Below are 17,152 nucleotides of genomic sequence, written 5' to 3' on the forward strand. Positions count from 1 at the left end.
ATGTTCTTGACATTATCTTCATTGACTCAGTCCCTGAAAAAATGTCAATAAATTGAGTATTATGTAAAGGGTGTTTACAGTTCCAAATAAAATAAACCAATACCACTGAAGTACGGAAGAGTTGATATTGTTGATGAAGACTTGGTTTTGAAGAATGTTGTTTCAATTTGTTATGCTACTACAAATTACTGTTCATGAATATCAGACTGATCACTGAGCAGTAAAGGTTTATCACTAAATATTGACACAGAGTAAAATTGTAACAGAGGCATATTATTCTTTTTTTTTTCCTTTAAAATAAAATCAGTCACTTTTTGGGGACTGGAAAGGAAATCATACTAATTTCTAAATTGGTAGGAATTCTCTTGAATGGAGAATAATAGCAAAGAATAGTTTGTCAGACATATAAAGAACATAATCTGATTGCTAAAGGTGTTGCAAAAGTATAGAATATTTTCCAATTTTGAAACTGCAGGATGAGCTATAAAAGAGAATATTTGAAGTAAAATTTTCAGTTTCCAGACAAAGCTTTTGGACTAGCAATGTTTCAATAGTTTGCCTAGTTGATGTTCCTGCTTGGTCCATGGTAATTTCCAGGTCTTCCATTTCCCTCTGTGAAATCACCCTGAAAAGTATTTCCACTGAAAGACACAAATCAGGCTCAAAAACTTCCACTGAAGAATTAACACATGTTAAAACTTCAGATTGCCTCAAGCCCAGCCGTCTGATTTGCATACCCATCTTTATAAAGTTTAAGAAAAAGGCTATTAACCTCCACCCACATCAAGAGTAATGAACAGTTTTAGCATAAATTTTAATTATAGAAAATCCCATTTCTTTTGAATCTTTGTGTTGCAATAATTTTAACAATGATGTTTTAAATTGTTTCTTTCTTCTCATATGGGTTTCCTGCCAATATTTCTTATAAATGGAGACATTTTATATACTGGAAATGACGGATATAAACTATATAGTTTTACAACTGTTCTCAACATTGTGTCAGGGGAAAAATGCAAGCATGACAGAAAATGCAAACTTCAAAAAATAAGAATGTTCAGAGGTAATAAATATGATTCAGTACACAAGGACAAAAATATTTCATTTTAGAATAAATTGACCTTTCATATTAAGATTGTCCTTATTTCAAAATCGCCATTAAAACACTCTGAGAATTGGCTATTGCTTTCAATATATTCATCACTGCTTAAAGTCAGGACTTCTAGACACAACCAGTATTAATTACGTAGGAAAGAAATGCTGTAGGATATTCAAGGGGCTGTGACTTCTTCCTCCACAAAGAGGGAGCTGTGAGGTCATTTGCAGTCTCAGTATACAGAATATTTTTACATCTGTGTGTGCTCAGAGAATAGGCCATGTCACACAGGGACATCAAGAGCTGCCAAACACAGTGAAGACAAAGGCATTGCAGTGAGCACTCGGGTCTGGAATTTGGCCTTTCCCTCCTCGAATGCAGCTTTTAAAGATGCATGCAGTCATATTTGGCAGAATAGAAGCCAGCAATGACCTTGCTCCTTGGATTCAGCCATTCTTAAAAATTCAGGGTGTGACCAAGGAGGTGTGAACTTAAATAGGGTAATACATAAAGTAAAAATTATCCCTCATAGCACAGATAAACACATTGTGTTGCTTTCATCAGATCAGAGACAAAACTACACAGGAGTCTGCTCTCAAAAGCAGTAAAGCTTTGCATTGGAGGCCTGTTATTCACCTGTACCTATGAGAAGTTCAGTAACACTTCGATAAGCTAGAGGAAGAAAGATTGAGTGCTGTCCTTGGAAAATGAGAGCTCCTGGGAAGTTTAAACCAAGTAATACAGCAGGCAAGGGGACAATTTTAACAGTCTCCTGCTTTTCTCAATTCTCTGTGAAAAAGCAAAGTAAAATCTGAAATAACTTTCAGCTTGATGGAGAGTAGGAAAACTTACTCTGTGGGTACAGAAAAGGGAAAAAGGATTGATTTAACAAACAAATACTGAAACATCTTCCCCTGTCTTTCAGCATATATTATATCCTGTGCCCCTACATATTCTGTTCTCAGTGGGGTTGTTACTGGCTGAAACACAAGGTAAAAATCAGTAAATTTTTTATGCTTTTGGTATCTCATTTTTATGATTCTTCTGCTGTATCCAAACATTTCAGCCATTCTTGTTTTTGTGGATAAAGATTTCAAGGATGATAGTAACTCACAGTGGGATGGATTTTTTTCCCCTTGACTGGAAATTTAAAAAAACACAGTGTGATCCTAGCATTGTCTTCTTCATTGCTTTGGGAGACAGCCAAATGTTACCTACAGATACTATTCATGAGATTCATATATCATGTTCAAAAGGGGGAAAAAAATCTCTATGTTCCCCATAATAGATTGTAAAATACCAGGATCAACAACAGCTTAAAAGACCTATTAAATCATTTGTACCATCAGGAGAGAGCAAAGCACAGTTACCCATCTTTTGTCACAAAAATCTTTTCTGTCTGTTCTGTTTGGTGGATGGTTACTATGGGGAGCAAACTAGGCAAAATGCTGATCCAGGTTCTCCAAAAGCAGTTTTACAATCATGTCTTTGTCAGAAATGTTATTTTCCTTTTAGATGCAAATTTCTCACAGGTGAAGGGTATAGGCTACATCCAAATAAGAGCAGAGCGTTCCGATGTATTGCAGGCACTGGAATCTAAAACTAAAGACTTTTTCTCCATTCCCCCACTTTTATTTTGTTTTATATTATTATTATTTGTTTTATATTATTTATATTTTATATTATTTATATTTATATTATTATTTTATATTATATTCCCCCTCTTTTATTTTGTCTCAATTTCCTGCAGCTGCTACTTATGTTACTTACGCCCGCCCTCATGGCTAGGAACAAGGCATTACATTAGGTGAGTCAATGAGTCAAAGCAGTGCTGCAATCTCTCTTTTTAGGAAGAAATCCTACTCCTTAAACTACTTACTTAAGAGGTAACAGGCATACAGCAAGTTATTGCCACAGCTGCTGATGTTCTTTGCCTTCTGTAGCCTGAAGGGATTCAGGGGCTTACATAAGGCACATGTACAGCCCTAAACACAATCTGGTTAGCAGACACCAAACCCATGCCCTGAGTGTCTCAGGCTGTTTTTAACAGCACAGAATTAGCAGCATTTTGGGCAGCAAGCAATGCAGGGAGAGGCTCTGTTTGAGGCCAAGATTCTCAGACTCTGTCGTCCATGTACAGAAGTCTGTACACATCAGATACTGCCGGCAGTGGAGTGGAGAGGACTTGAGCTAGCCTGTCTCTGGGTGCCTACCTTAGGGTGAACTTCTTTCTTGTAGGCTTCCTGAGCTTTTGGGAGCAGATCTGACTGCATGGGAGCTTTGGCACCTTGGGCCCAGGGGGAAAATCTCAAGGTGACGGCGTTTGCCTGGGAAGATGGAGCTCCCGCCAGTTTGGCTTTCCTGGTTTTGTAGCAAGCACTGTTCAGTGTGAGAAACAGGATTCCCTGCACCTAGAACAGATGCTCTCAGATGAAAGAAGCCAGGCTCCTCTTTCTGTCCTCTTTCACGCCAGTTTTCCCCGCTGTTGTGTCTCATTGCTTTCTAGGTGGTGATTAGCTGATATGACTAGGACTCGCCTTACAGAGTCCTTTTATTCTGCATTTCTTCCCTGGAACAGATTTATAAGCAATCAAATGTCTCCTGTCTGGTAAAAATAAAATGCTTTTCACTATAAGTGAAAGTTACAATCATGAACTGCTCATGGCTCCCAAATCAATTCATTTCAGTACTGGAACAGCATCTGAGAACAGCCTCTGTCTCCTGCAGACAGAACTGTAACTTCATAGTGGTAACTCTAACACTGTGAAAATAGAGTTTGCCAGAGTGAAATTGTTGAATTCAGCTTTGTTTCAGACCACAAGGATCCTATTTCATGCATTAAGTGCCAAGGAACTCAATTATTTATTACTTTATAGTTGAAACTGGAAAATTTCCCAGATTACTTATCTATTCTCAAATACTTGAACAAATGAGGAAAGCAGGGGAAATTTATTACAATGAGTAAATAACCAGTGAATGGAGAGCTCTTTCTCAAAAATTTGTGGTCAATATCCCAGATGACTCTGAGTGCTTGGCTGCTTCCTATAGTATTTAATATCTGCAAGGATACTTCTCCGTTTGTTGTGTAGCTCACTGCTGTACTGTTAATTTAGACTGGGAAAATGAAGGGAACAGAAAAACAGAGAGACTTGGTAAAAAGAAGTTACTATCATTAATTTACACATTTACTAACTTTAGATGAGTGAATAAAAATTCAGTCCATATTACAGCTTAATCTTATCTACCCTTGCAAAATGGAATGGTTTTGCAGTAATTATCTATTTTTGCATCAAGATAATTTTACTTTATTTTTTCTTTGCCAAGAATGTTGATAAAAAAGAAAAGCTTCTCTGTAGAAACAGTGGCACTAATGTGCATTAAGGAAATTATGTTTAAAAACACTTCGCTCATTCAAATTACAGAAAAGAGAAGTTAACTAAGCTAACACAAAATGATGTAAAACATAGATCCTGTTGTGGGAATTTCAGCTTATTTTGATATGTTCAGGATTCAAAAGAACTTATTTTAATCCATAATGTGTGTCTACAAAACCCTGGCTGTGAGAGCAGTGCTGACTCATTGCACAGAGCTTAAAGCTAACTTGGGCAGACACATCAGCTTTCTGAGGGGCAAAAGGGTGAAATTTAACAGAATCTGGGGTTGTTTCCAACCACTACCAATTCTTATTATCAGCAGGCTTTTTCTTTGCCTTTCATCCACAAAGCTTTTACTGTCTGGAAACCCACAACTGCTTGTCTCAGGATTTTCTGCACCTATCTGCTCCTCTCTGCTCTAACTGATTATAAAGTAATGGTCTTTCAGACTTCATCCAGAAACCCACATGGAAACTCCTATTGAGCCTAAGTTTGCAAAATCCTTAAAGACCAAAGAACTTCCTTCTTTTACAGACAAAAACTGCATATTAGGTGATGTAAATTGATTAAATCTCTTGAGTCTCTCTTTCACAATTCTTTCAGGCATTATAAAATTTTGCTTCAATTGTAAGTACCTGTATATAGCAGTCTGATGAGACCTTTTATATCAAGACAAAAGAAATGAAAGCCAATTATTCAATAAATGACCATCATGGTTTTCAGAATTATAAAAATCAATAGTGAAATTTGACTGATAGTTTCTCCATCATGAATTGATTAGCCTCTTTCAGTGACCATTCATGGCAGAATTACCAATGGTAATGGTAATCACCAATGGTTTTCTGTATAATGGAGGAAGATTAGACAAAAATTTACTATTTTGGATGAATTCAAAGAAATACATTTTCCTCTGTTCACTGAGAATCACACTAGGGTCTCGGTGATCAGAAAATAGGTAACACAAAAAGATGAAAAAACACGTGGAAGATTTGGTTTCCAAAAATGTGTGAGGACTTTTGTGCCTGACTGAATGAATGTAGTGCTGCCCATTATTCAAAGTTTATTTCCCTTTCCCATAGACTGAACATAATAACTAGACAGCTAACAAAGATTTGTGAAGTTATTAGCAATAGCACAAAGTCTTCCTGGCCTACAAATAAGGAAGCAGTTCTGTTTTCACTCACATACTAACAGTCTGAAGTATTATCAACACCTGCAAAGCTGGTCAAGCCTGTACACATTTCCCTTTCTAATGTTTCTTTGGACTCCCTCTCACCCTAGTATTTTATTTCCCTGCCAGCCCCAGGATTTCTTCCTTTTAACTAAATTTACCTTCTTCCTATATTATGCCGTTATCTTTTATCGCATAGGTTGATCCAAACTCTCTTTTCTGTCTTGATTCCAGAAAGACAAATTCCTTTACATCAGGTTTTATTGTCTTGTTATGTGACATAGTGCTTTGTTGAGAGGAAAACCTCAGGAATTCGTGGACAGTTAATAAGAATAAGATAGAGCTCATCCAACTGAGAGCTGCTGGCACGTGTGCAGACAGGTCTATACCTCTGACCTTTAGACACCACCCAAAAACTGATCTTTTGTGGTTCTACCACGAGCTGGTTCACCAACAAATTGGGAAAAAAATGTAACAAAGGCACTGAATATTTTTCTGAGCTTTAGCAGTGTTTAGCCAGTTTAAATTGGCTCATTATGAGGTTGTACAAAAGCCAAGAAAAGGGAGCTGGTGGGAGTCTGCTGCCAGGGACAGGCTGGGGATGGGAGCACTTTGCCATCAGATGGGCTCAGCCAACTTTGCACCAGGAACAAGATGCCCAATCCCTTCATCCTTAGAATAATAAGAGCTTATCTATTAATAAAGAATGTATAAACAGGGAGTTTACAACAGATTCAATATGTAAATTATTTCACTGGACTATTGCATTAAGCTATTTCACAATGCTCAGTTTTTATTTGATATCATTGTGTTTATTTACGTCTTATATACAATGTCTGTAAGATAACTTCCATTGTAATTTCTATATAAACTGCTAGACTTTATGAGAAAAATCAGTTCCTCAAGAGATATGCAGGAATTTCCTGGCTTAGCTTCATAATGCTCATTTATTAATCAAAAGCATGAAAAATGCCATCCCCTTTCAAATATAAATTATGTCTTGTCCTCACTGCAAAATATCAAATTCTCAAAATGGAATAAGCATGTCAAGCACAAAATTAAGTTTTGATTTACACATTTCCCAGGGAACATCAGTCTTTATTAATGAAAACTAATATGGCTAAATCTTCCTTACTTTCCTTATATATGTAGCCTTATTACAGACTTGCTCTGACATTCCTGACAAGATTTGTCACTATTTCCAAAGACCCTGAATCAGTCTCAAAATTATTATTTTTTATTTTCTTCAGAGACAATCTGCTTCAAGATCTTTTGAATTGAGAAAGTTATTGGAACTTTAAGTTGATAAAGAATAACAGACATATATTATAATGGCTTCATCACGTGATATTTACTCCTTAACCAAAACAACCCTTAGGAACAGGCCAGAGAACACCACAGAGCATTTGGCAATCTTTAATGTCTGATGGTAAAAAATATTCATATTACTTTGCAAGTTGCTTTATTATGAAAAATGCTGTGTGAGAGAGACGAACATTTCTTGGGATATTTTCATTGTTTCTGATCCTGGGTTGGTCAGGAACTGAAAGAGGCATCTTTACATTCACAACCTTTCCAAACAGAAACTTGAGACTTTAGGCTTATTCTCAATACAGTTATTGATATTAAAATTACTCTTGATTTCCACATAAGTCAAAGAAGAATTTGCCTCACTTATTTTGAAAGTTTGTTCCTGGCTTCTGCTTTTGTGACTTTAGAGGCAAACCAATTCAATCAATTTTATTGACTTTTTCTCTTCTTGCTTCATGCAGTCTATAATTTTTTCTTTCTTCTTGTCTACAGAAGTATGGAAAGCTGTTCAAAGACAGCAAATGTTTCCAGACAAGTCTGAGGCAGAGAAGCAAACAATAGACATCAAAAAATATACAATGTCAGTATGATCATTTCACACTGTCACTCCAGACTTCACTGCACTTCCAGATACTTTTGCAACTGTGCTGACTGACATTATTTCAACACAGTTACAAAAAGTTTATTAGACCTCCAGCTGTTCTGCAATAGCATAAGAGGGAAGACGGTGTTAAAATGGTATCCAACTTGTTCTATGTTAAATATTAATTCTCTTTTTTTTTTTGGCAAATATTATTCTTTTAAGATCCAATCTTACCAAGGGAGAAGTATGCTGTTCCCAAGGGAGCTACTCTGTGCAGAATGCAGCTAGTGAAACCCTTTTGTCTAAGTTGTACAGTGGATATGCTTTTGCATTTTCTGCATATGGGTGATGGTGAGTACGACAAGATTTGGTGATAATATGTCCTGAAACACTGGTCAGACACTTCTACCTTTTGCTGAATTCTTGTGCCCTGAAAGAAATAGTGGCAGTTACACAGGTTGTAGGCCCAAATCTAAAGGTCACAGATGTCAGCCAGATGCTTAAGATTTTCATCTTCAATTGCAAATCATTGCAAAACTGCCATTTGTGCCTTTGAAAATATGCCCTTAAGTGTTTTGCTGAATCAGAGCCTACCTGTGGTCTAGCTCACATCATATGGTACAGGGTGAAGTCAATAGCTAAAGGCTTCACAAGATTAACAACTTATTTCTGACGCACAGCTCTTTTTCTTTGCTGTCTGTAACTTCAGTGAAGACAAAATCTTGCTTGGTCCCAAGAGATAACAGAGATTGAAAATGAAATAAAGAAAACTTTGCAGGACAGCGCAGGGATACCTGTGATCACATTGCAGGGGACCTCCAGGAACAGCAATAGCTTACCAGAATCAAACAGGTCTTAGTGTTTTCCCGGTCTTGTTGGGGAAAGAAAACAGAGCTTGTATTAGTCAGCTGTCAGTGACAGATCTTGGTCAATTACAAAACTGATGAGGCACAGAACTTCCCTGCAATAAGAGTTGAGGTTGTGACATTCCTACAGCCCGTTACCTCTGCCTGTCTTATCAGGTGCTGCAGGCTGGTGGGTCAAGAAGCCCACCAGTTTTACAAGTTCAGACTTTACAAGTTCAGAAATTAAATAGATGTGAATTGTTTATTCACAGATAAATATTGATAATATTTTTATTAAGGAAGTACATTTGGTGGAGAAAGGACACAATTGTAGCAATGAACAAAAATGTTCCCAGAGTTTGAAGTATATCCTTTAGATGTACTTTTCACAGCCCTGAGTCTCTCTTCTCTCATGCCTGTTAGCACTTTCTTATCCATTGTTGCTAATGTTCTTTTCCTAATCACAAAATGACAACCTCATCTCATTCGCTTTCACCACATTCTACTTTGAGATCCATTTGGCAGTTTAGACCCTTTCAGATATCCAGCCCTTCAAACAGTCACAAATGGCTTGTATCTGCTTCATATTAGTTATCATACACAATACTTGAAATTATCATTCCCATACTTGAAATTTTCATCGCTAAAATATCCATATTCAACTTATCTTTTGGTTTAATCTGTAGGGTAAGTTCATATAACCAAGACAAACTGTATCTTTCTGTTCTGAATTGCAGATCAAAAGTTGAATGTGAGCGGGGGTTTTTTATATTTTTTATCCAGTTAAAAAAAACCAAAACCAAACATATTCAGTAGGTTTTGTCATAGGCTTTGTCATGTCCTGCCTAAATAATTATGAGCTTCAAGTTTGGTTACTCAGCTTCAGTTTGTGGAATTTCTGTAATTTGGGTTTAGCTGGTGATTTATTTCTTGCGGTTAGTACATGAATCTTACATCTTTCATTCAAATTCACCTGATCTTATTAAGATATTGTCCTGGTTTGAGCTGGAATAGAGCTGAATTTCTTCTCAGTAGCTGTTACAGTACTTTATTTTGGATTCAGAATGAGAATAGTGTTGATAATACGCTGATGGATTTTGGATTCTGCTAAGTCATTTTATTTTCAGTCAAGGAACTTTTTCCTGGTCTTGTGAGCTCTGCAAGTGAGAAGAGGCTCAAAAGAAAGCTGGGAGGGAGGATGGCCAGGAGAGGCACCCCAAACTGGCCAAAAGGATATTTCACACCATTGAGTGCCATGCCCAGTATATAAATTGGGGGAAGTTACTTGAAAAGGGGGCTAAGCTGGACTGAGCAAGGAGAGTCTGGCATTGGTCAGTGGGTGGTGAGGAAATGTATCTTGCATCACTTGTTGAGGCTTTTTTCCTTTATATTATTTTTATTTTTATTTTTATTTTTATTTTTATTTTTATTTTTATTGCTATTTTTATTGCTATTTTTATTGCTATTTTTATTGCTATTATTATCACTAACCATTCTTACTCTATTTTACTTTGTTTTCTCTTTTTAAACTGTTCTTACATCAACCTACAAGTTTTACTTTGATTCTCCTCCCCATTCCATGAGGATGGCAGGGAGAGAGGGGTGTTGAGGGAGCAGCTGCCTGAAACTTAATTTCCAGTTGGGCTTAAACCAGGACAGACTCTAAAAATGTTTCTGAGTAGGACTGCATAGCAAATGTTCAAAGCAGTAAAACATTAGCTGTGACTTCTCCTCTTGTTACATTACTGGAAACCATAATAATACAAAATACAATCCCATCAGTGGTCAGCATTGGGACATTCCCAGCAGAAGTGTAAAACACCATCTATTATAATTTTCATTGTTATTATATAAGCAAAAAGTGGTGTTTAGTATAAATTACATTTAAATTATGAAGTAAACAGATTCTTTAAAAAATATTTGTATTAATGCTGAATTATGCTGGGACATAGATCAGATGGGAAAAGGGATGGAACTATCCTCTGCTTATTAATAGTAGCTGTTTCAAAGCAGACAGCTCAAGATGAGATTTTTCTAGTATTGTTTTTCATGGTATTCTACGACCTTATTTACACACATATAATAAATTCAAACACAGAGAAACGTGTTTATTCATATATTGTCTTTCCTTGAATGTACCTGTATCCTTTTTGTTGCCCTGCTTTTTCACTCTGAGGTGTCCCAAGCATCACTGGATATGATATAGTACAGGTTTACTCCACCTCAGTTTGAGAAAATCAGCCATGGCATAGGCCAGTCCAGAACAGAACTAACAAGTTTTGTGATTTGTCCTTGCACAATTTCTTTGGAATTGCTATTAGCTTCAGCTCCTTGAGAAAGACAGCAGTCAAAAGATGAATGTCAAATTTTCTGGGATATCAATTTCCTTTTGAAATGCCTGCATCTTACAGTTTTACAATGCAGAACTATGTTTTTCTTCTGGCCAATATACCTCTTAAACACTAGAGGTAATGGAACTCTTCACTGTGGTTCTGCAGCCTGGCATATTCTGATGCAATTTTCCAGGAAGAAAACCTGTGGAAACACCTGCCTACACATCACACCCGTGCCAGACCTGCCTTTGGCAGATACGTCCCCACTCACACAGCAGAACCAGCTGCTACCAGAGTCCAGGTGCACCAAATCCTCATTCCAGTGAGTGAAAATCAAGGTAAACATGCCTGGTTTGTAAATCTTGCTGGGATTTACACACAGGGATAACACCAGTATCAAGTTCTTCTCCGCTGTTAACTCTGGGCATACCTCAAGACACACCAAAGAAAGTCAATTAGCAAATAAACAGAAAATTTCTTGGTGGAGAATTAAGCATCTTCTGGATAATGCACTATTGTATTAAGGTGTATTTTCTACATTTTGGGTTTAGGCATACAAGAATTGCCTTCTTTTTGTATAGCAAAGTCTGTTGAAACTCTACTTCTTTTATCCTTTTAAAGCCTTAATGTAGAAAACATTCTATTTACAATGAAGCCAGTACCTGGAGAAGCAAAAATTTCTCTCTCTATACAGCATTAAAGAAGGATAGAAAAGTCAATATCTCACCTTCCATTTTCTTTGCAGTCTGGAGCTATAGCCTTGTGATATGAACATCCTGCGTGGAGGAAAATCTATGCTTTTATCTGAATCTTAGATATCCTATTTCTAGTGCAAGGTGATGAGCTACTATGAAGAGTTCACACAGGGTTCTATGCTATAATTTCCTATTGTTTATCAAAAATTCTGTTGAAAAAAATGCTTCAAAGTTTATAATGTTTTCATTATTACACAGTATCTTTACTTGGTCTGCAGAGATGGTGGCTATTTCAGGGAAACACCTGCACAATTTAGTCTTAATTCCACACAAACAGAGGATATAATCCATAAAGAATGGGTAGCCAACAGCCTTTTGCACAATTATGCTAATTGTGCAAAATGCTTTCACTTCCAAGTGTTTGTAATTATGTCTTTTCAAACTCAAGAAAGATGTGGAAAAGGTAATAGGGAACTCTCACTGTAGCTCCTCATTTTATAAGAATCAAGGATGTGAAAAGAAAGATCAGGTAATTGCCCCAAAATTATTGTCTCATCAATGTCTAAAATATGAAAACTTACAGTTAAAGTGATGAAAATTATGCACATAAGAAGGTAATGGCATGTAACAAGGAAAAAAACACTCTTTCACTACCATAGCTATAAAACCTCTTGCAGCAAATTTGCTCTTTTATAGGTATGGTATTATTCAATAACAGTAAGAAAAATAATCAAAATGTCTGTTAGCATATAACTGCATTGAAAACAGCAAAAAAAGCCAAGAATCTCTTTGGATTTCTTTGTCAGTGACTTGAACCTGAGTGCCAGGAGGGGATTCAGCTTCAGATAGTGGCACTGCCATCACGGTATCTTTGTGTGGGTATTTCCACACCAGGTAAACGTTCAAGCCTCACCTGCTACCAGATTTCCAGTCAAAGGATTTAGAGTGATCCAGCTAAGGTTTCAGCAGACATTAGATTTGATCAACTGAATTGTTGCCTCAGCTGCATCTGGCAGAGAGCTACTTTTCATTGCCTAAGCATAACAACCTCATAGTGGTTTTGATGCATCTCAACATTCTCCTGGTTTCTGCTTATCTCTCCAAAGGACACAGGGTTTCTCTCATCCTATGCAGAAGGCTCAGCTACTACAGAGAGTTTCAAAGGGCATGAGGTGTGCAGATTTAGAAAACTGCATTTGTTCATCCTGCCTTAATGAATTGAAATAGGAATTGTTTTATTCAGCTTAATGTTTGTGCTTCAGTTTGTGCAGACAGGTCTTTCTCTAGTAATCATGAGGGACCTTGGCAGTTAGGTTTTCCCTTAGCTCACAAATATTTAGTCATAAGTATCTTCATTGCAATAAAAGAACAAATTATAAAGTCATAGAAATATGACCACTATATTTTATAGTTATAAAGCTTTGTTTGAATGCAGTGAGCATTCAAATAAGAGTAATTTTCTTTTATACTACTTCTTGCTATTGCAAGCTCATGACTGCATAACAGATATAAGACCAGTAGAGATATTCATTAAAGAAAAGCACAAAAGAACCAAAAATAATGAATCATACAGCAGAACTGCACTATGGCTCCTCTGAGGGGTATGGGCATTATATTCATTGTACGCATTCACTTCCTTTAATTTGTTTTTTTCATTTGTTTTATTCTGAGAAAAATGGTAAAATACATCAAATCAATGTTGACATCTGACCATTCTACATCAGTAATAAAGGATAAATTCTCATCTCAGATAATTCCCTGAATATTTAGCAGAAATAATGAGTTGAACTTGATTTTAGATTTCAGTATTAGTAACAGGTGTATTCAGTTCAGAACTTGATTGCCCCAAACCTAAGGATGCAGCCAAGGCCTCTCTAGGACTCTGACTCACTTTCATAGTACAGTTCCTGCTTGTAGTACAAGCCAAAAAAACTCAGATGGAATTTTTGATGGAGGAATAATGGTACTGTAACTTATTACCTTGTGATAGCTCTGATTGCATGGACTGATGACTTCAATAATTAAGATACTTCTTGATTTTCCTTGAATTCCCGATGTGAGCTGCCCTTCCTTGGTGTGTCACACACTGGGACCAGCACAGTGGCCAGCCACTTAGTGTGCCTTGGGCCTTCTTAGGAGTTAGTCTACTGGTCTCTATCCTTTCTGAGCTGTTTGTAAGGAAGGAATGAAGGTCAAGGGAAAAGAACTGTGGGACAGCTGTTTGCTGGCAGTTCCACAGTGTGATGTGTTTTGAGCATCCTAAATGTACCTGAAAGGTAAGTAGAGACACAATAACCCCTGCATGTTTTGTCTGTTTGAATAATTAATTATAATAGTATTTTTATTGTTAAGTTGCTAGATTTAATTAGGTATCTATTATATTTCTTTGGCTACTCACACATCAGCGTGGCTTTAAAAACCTTAAGGGTTTTTCTTAGATCCTCTGTACTTCCTAATGAATAGAAATATTGCAGTATAATCACATCTCTGTTATCAGTTGCAATATTAACCTTGGCCACTTCAAGAAAATATTTTAATGTTTCTGATATCATGATGCCATATTCTACCAAGGCAAACAAATGAAATTTCAATTATGAAATCTCTGACAAAGGTATAACAAACATGTCATACTTTGGAAATTACTCTTCTCTAAAAATAGTCAGGAGCAAACTCCATTCCTTTCTCAAGAACCCGTCAGACTCTTTCATAAGAAATGTTGATACAATGATTCTCTTTTTTATTAAATTTCCATATCACTGAATACTTTATCTTTCCAAATTTCTTAACATCATTACAACAGATATGATTGATTGTATGGCAAAGTGACCTTAAGAAAGTGATTTGTTTGTTCCTGGGATGTTTTAAGGAAATTCAAGTGTTGAAAAAATTAAAATGAGCTAACAGAAGAAAAAAAACTGCTTTAAAGGCTCCAAGAGCACTTGAATTTAATTGCTTTGACCAGTTGTGTACCCAGTAAACAATACTGAGTCGAAATTTTCTATTTTGGTACTTAGAAATTGCTGAAATACAATGGTTAGTAGCATATATGCTTATACCTCTCTTTTTTAAAACTAAATAACAGAGTTTTAAAAAATATTTTTGCTTCTCTGGAGCCCTAGTTCTGGCAATGCCCTCTTGATGCCTTCTCTAATCTTGATTTTTTGATTCATTTTAACAAGTGATTTTTATTTTTTGCCCTGTTTCATGTTTTCTGTCACTTCTCCATTGCACAGCGCCAGTTATACAATAACATTTTTTCATGCCAATATATTTTTCAGTTGCAAATAGGCTGATTACAGATTAGGGGCAGAATGGAAGCCTTTTGTGAAATGCACAAACTTCTCATCATGTCTTTTCATCAAAGCTATTAGTCTTTCAATTAGCCTGAGAGTGACAATTCCTGAGCATCATACTAACTTTCTATTCTTTTGCATTTCCATTTTTCATCTTTATTTCGCTTCAATTCACTTGAAATATGAACAGTTGGGGTTTTTTAAATTCAGTGCATATGCTTCACTTCTTGGTTTTCTCAAATTATGCTAACTGTTTTGCAAGGAAAAGAGTCAAAGATGTTGATGCTACCTTAGTTTTCCATGCCTGTGTATATGACAGAAATCCCACACCAGATTTTTTCATATTTCTCTCTGTACAAGAATTGTAAAAAGCACTTGCAGCATTTATTTTCCCATCTAAAAATGCGTAACATCTATGGGCAACTCTACCAAACAGTAGACATAAAAAGCAGAATAAGGAGAGGATACCTTGTTTTCAGTCTTTTACTTCAGTATAGCAGATAAAAATAAGGAGTCAATGGTTTATGGTCTCATACTGCAGCACTGCTTCACTATGCTGCATATTGACTATATTTAAAGTCTAGTTGGTGGTAGGAATGGAAAATATCTGTTTGAAAAAAAAAAAATCATGGCTAGATTACTCACTAATGTCCATTTGTCTTGCTTTTTTCCACATGTTCTTGCCCTGTGATGATCACTGTGTTATTCAGGTCTATTTAAGACTGGAAATCACAAGTGCCCCTTGCTCTTCAGTCAGAACTCTGGAGAAGAATTAGACAATCTGCTTGATCATCTTTTCTCCGGAAAAAAGTGTTTCAATAGGTATGTAATAGGTCCTTTAGAAAGATGGAAGGTCAAAATTGTGGTGTGCAGTTAGAGTGGACTATGATCTTGTTTGACATCTGTTAGCTCTTAGGTGAGGCCATTAGTCTGTGAACAGGTTATGTGATGATCTGTGGGCAGGAACATTTCATTCTCCAGGATTTATGTTGTGTCTTTTGCTTCATACAAGCAAGAATGGAACTAGGGAATATTTCCTTCCTTATTTTGTCATAGATCTTTTATCTTAGGAGACAGAAAGTAGTGCTTTCAGATCTATTAATGACATCACAAATCTTGCACATTAAAAAAATTCTCATGGTCTTGTGTGGCAATATTCTGAAGTCTTCAAAAGAATTTCCATTACCCTTAAATTTAGTGGGTGAAGCCTAAATGACTAAAATTGTTCTTTTGTGTCTACTTCTACACAAGAGAAAGAAAACTAGTAGATAAGGAAAGTTAAATGATAGTGATGTAAATATAAGTAAAGTCTTATTATAGGAATGAGAAGAATACTTCAGGGTAAGGAAAGAAGAAACAGAGAGGAAGAAGAAAATTTGAGGTAAGGTAGTGTAGGTGATTCAAGAGAAAATATCAAGGGATGGAGGAATAATTTGAGATGGAAGATAGTGCAGGGAAGGTCTGGAAAGCCAAAGAATGTTAAGACAAATCTGCAAGAAGTGGAGAAGGTGTCTGTGTTGTTGAGCATACACTCAAATTTGCAGTGAAAACTTCATATCAATACAATCAAAAAGCAATGGTTCAAAACAAAGTGCATAAGAACATCCTTAGTGACTATACTTGGCCAGCAAACATAAATCGTCATTTTATGACCAGAGGACCTGGGATAGCAATAGTTGGATTCAAGACTATATCTGAAAAATATAGTGTATAAAAAATCACAGAAGAATAGCATCTTATCATTCCTTTATTATGTCAGGATCTGAAACATTAAATCAATTAGCTTGCTTATATTAATTTAAATTTATTTATTACGGCAAAACTTTATTTAACAAACATCCAGACAAGGATGTTGTCTTGGTTAGACAAAATCCCAGCATTCTCCATCTGAATTAAATCCACTGAATTCAAGGAGAAATTAAAGGAAAATGAGAAGAGTGAAAACAATTGAAAATGAAGATTGAAAGACATACAGGAAAGAGAATATATAATCAGACAACAACACAGAGACAAGAGCTCACATATTATAATACACCTACTCTTTTATATGAGAATGTTGAGCAGTCACACAGGTGCAATTCTATATTGGAGGAAAAGTGGAGAATACCAAACTGGGCACATCTATCTCTCCAGGTGGTAAACAGAAAGGCTGTAATGCCTCTGCAAATTCAAGAGTCCTCTAGGGCTAATTGCCAAGCATCTCCCTTTACACAGATTATGGGTAGTAAAAACTAGTTAAATATTGCTGTGATATAAATACCAGTTATGTATTGCTATTCTGTTAAAAAAAAAAAAAAATTAAAAAATAGTGTGATTAACTTTCCAAGCAGCTTCAAATCTCTTAAAAACTTATAACAGAGTTTCATGCTTTAAATCAGAAAATAAAGACTAAGAGTGATGGTCTATCTTCAACAAAAGTATTCAGCCTTTCCCCATTATCTGTTTCAATTCCCA

This window comes from Fringilla coelebs, assembly GCF_963513975.1.
Source record: "Fringilla coelebs genome assembly, chromosome: 3".
NCBI lineage: Eukaryota > Metazoa > Chordata > Aves > Passeriformes > Fringillidae > Fringilla > Fringilla coelebs.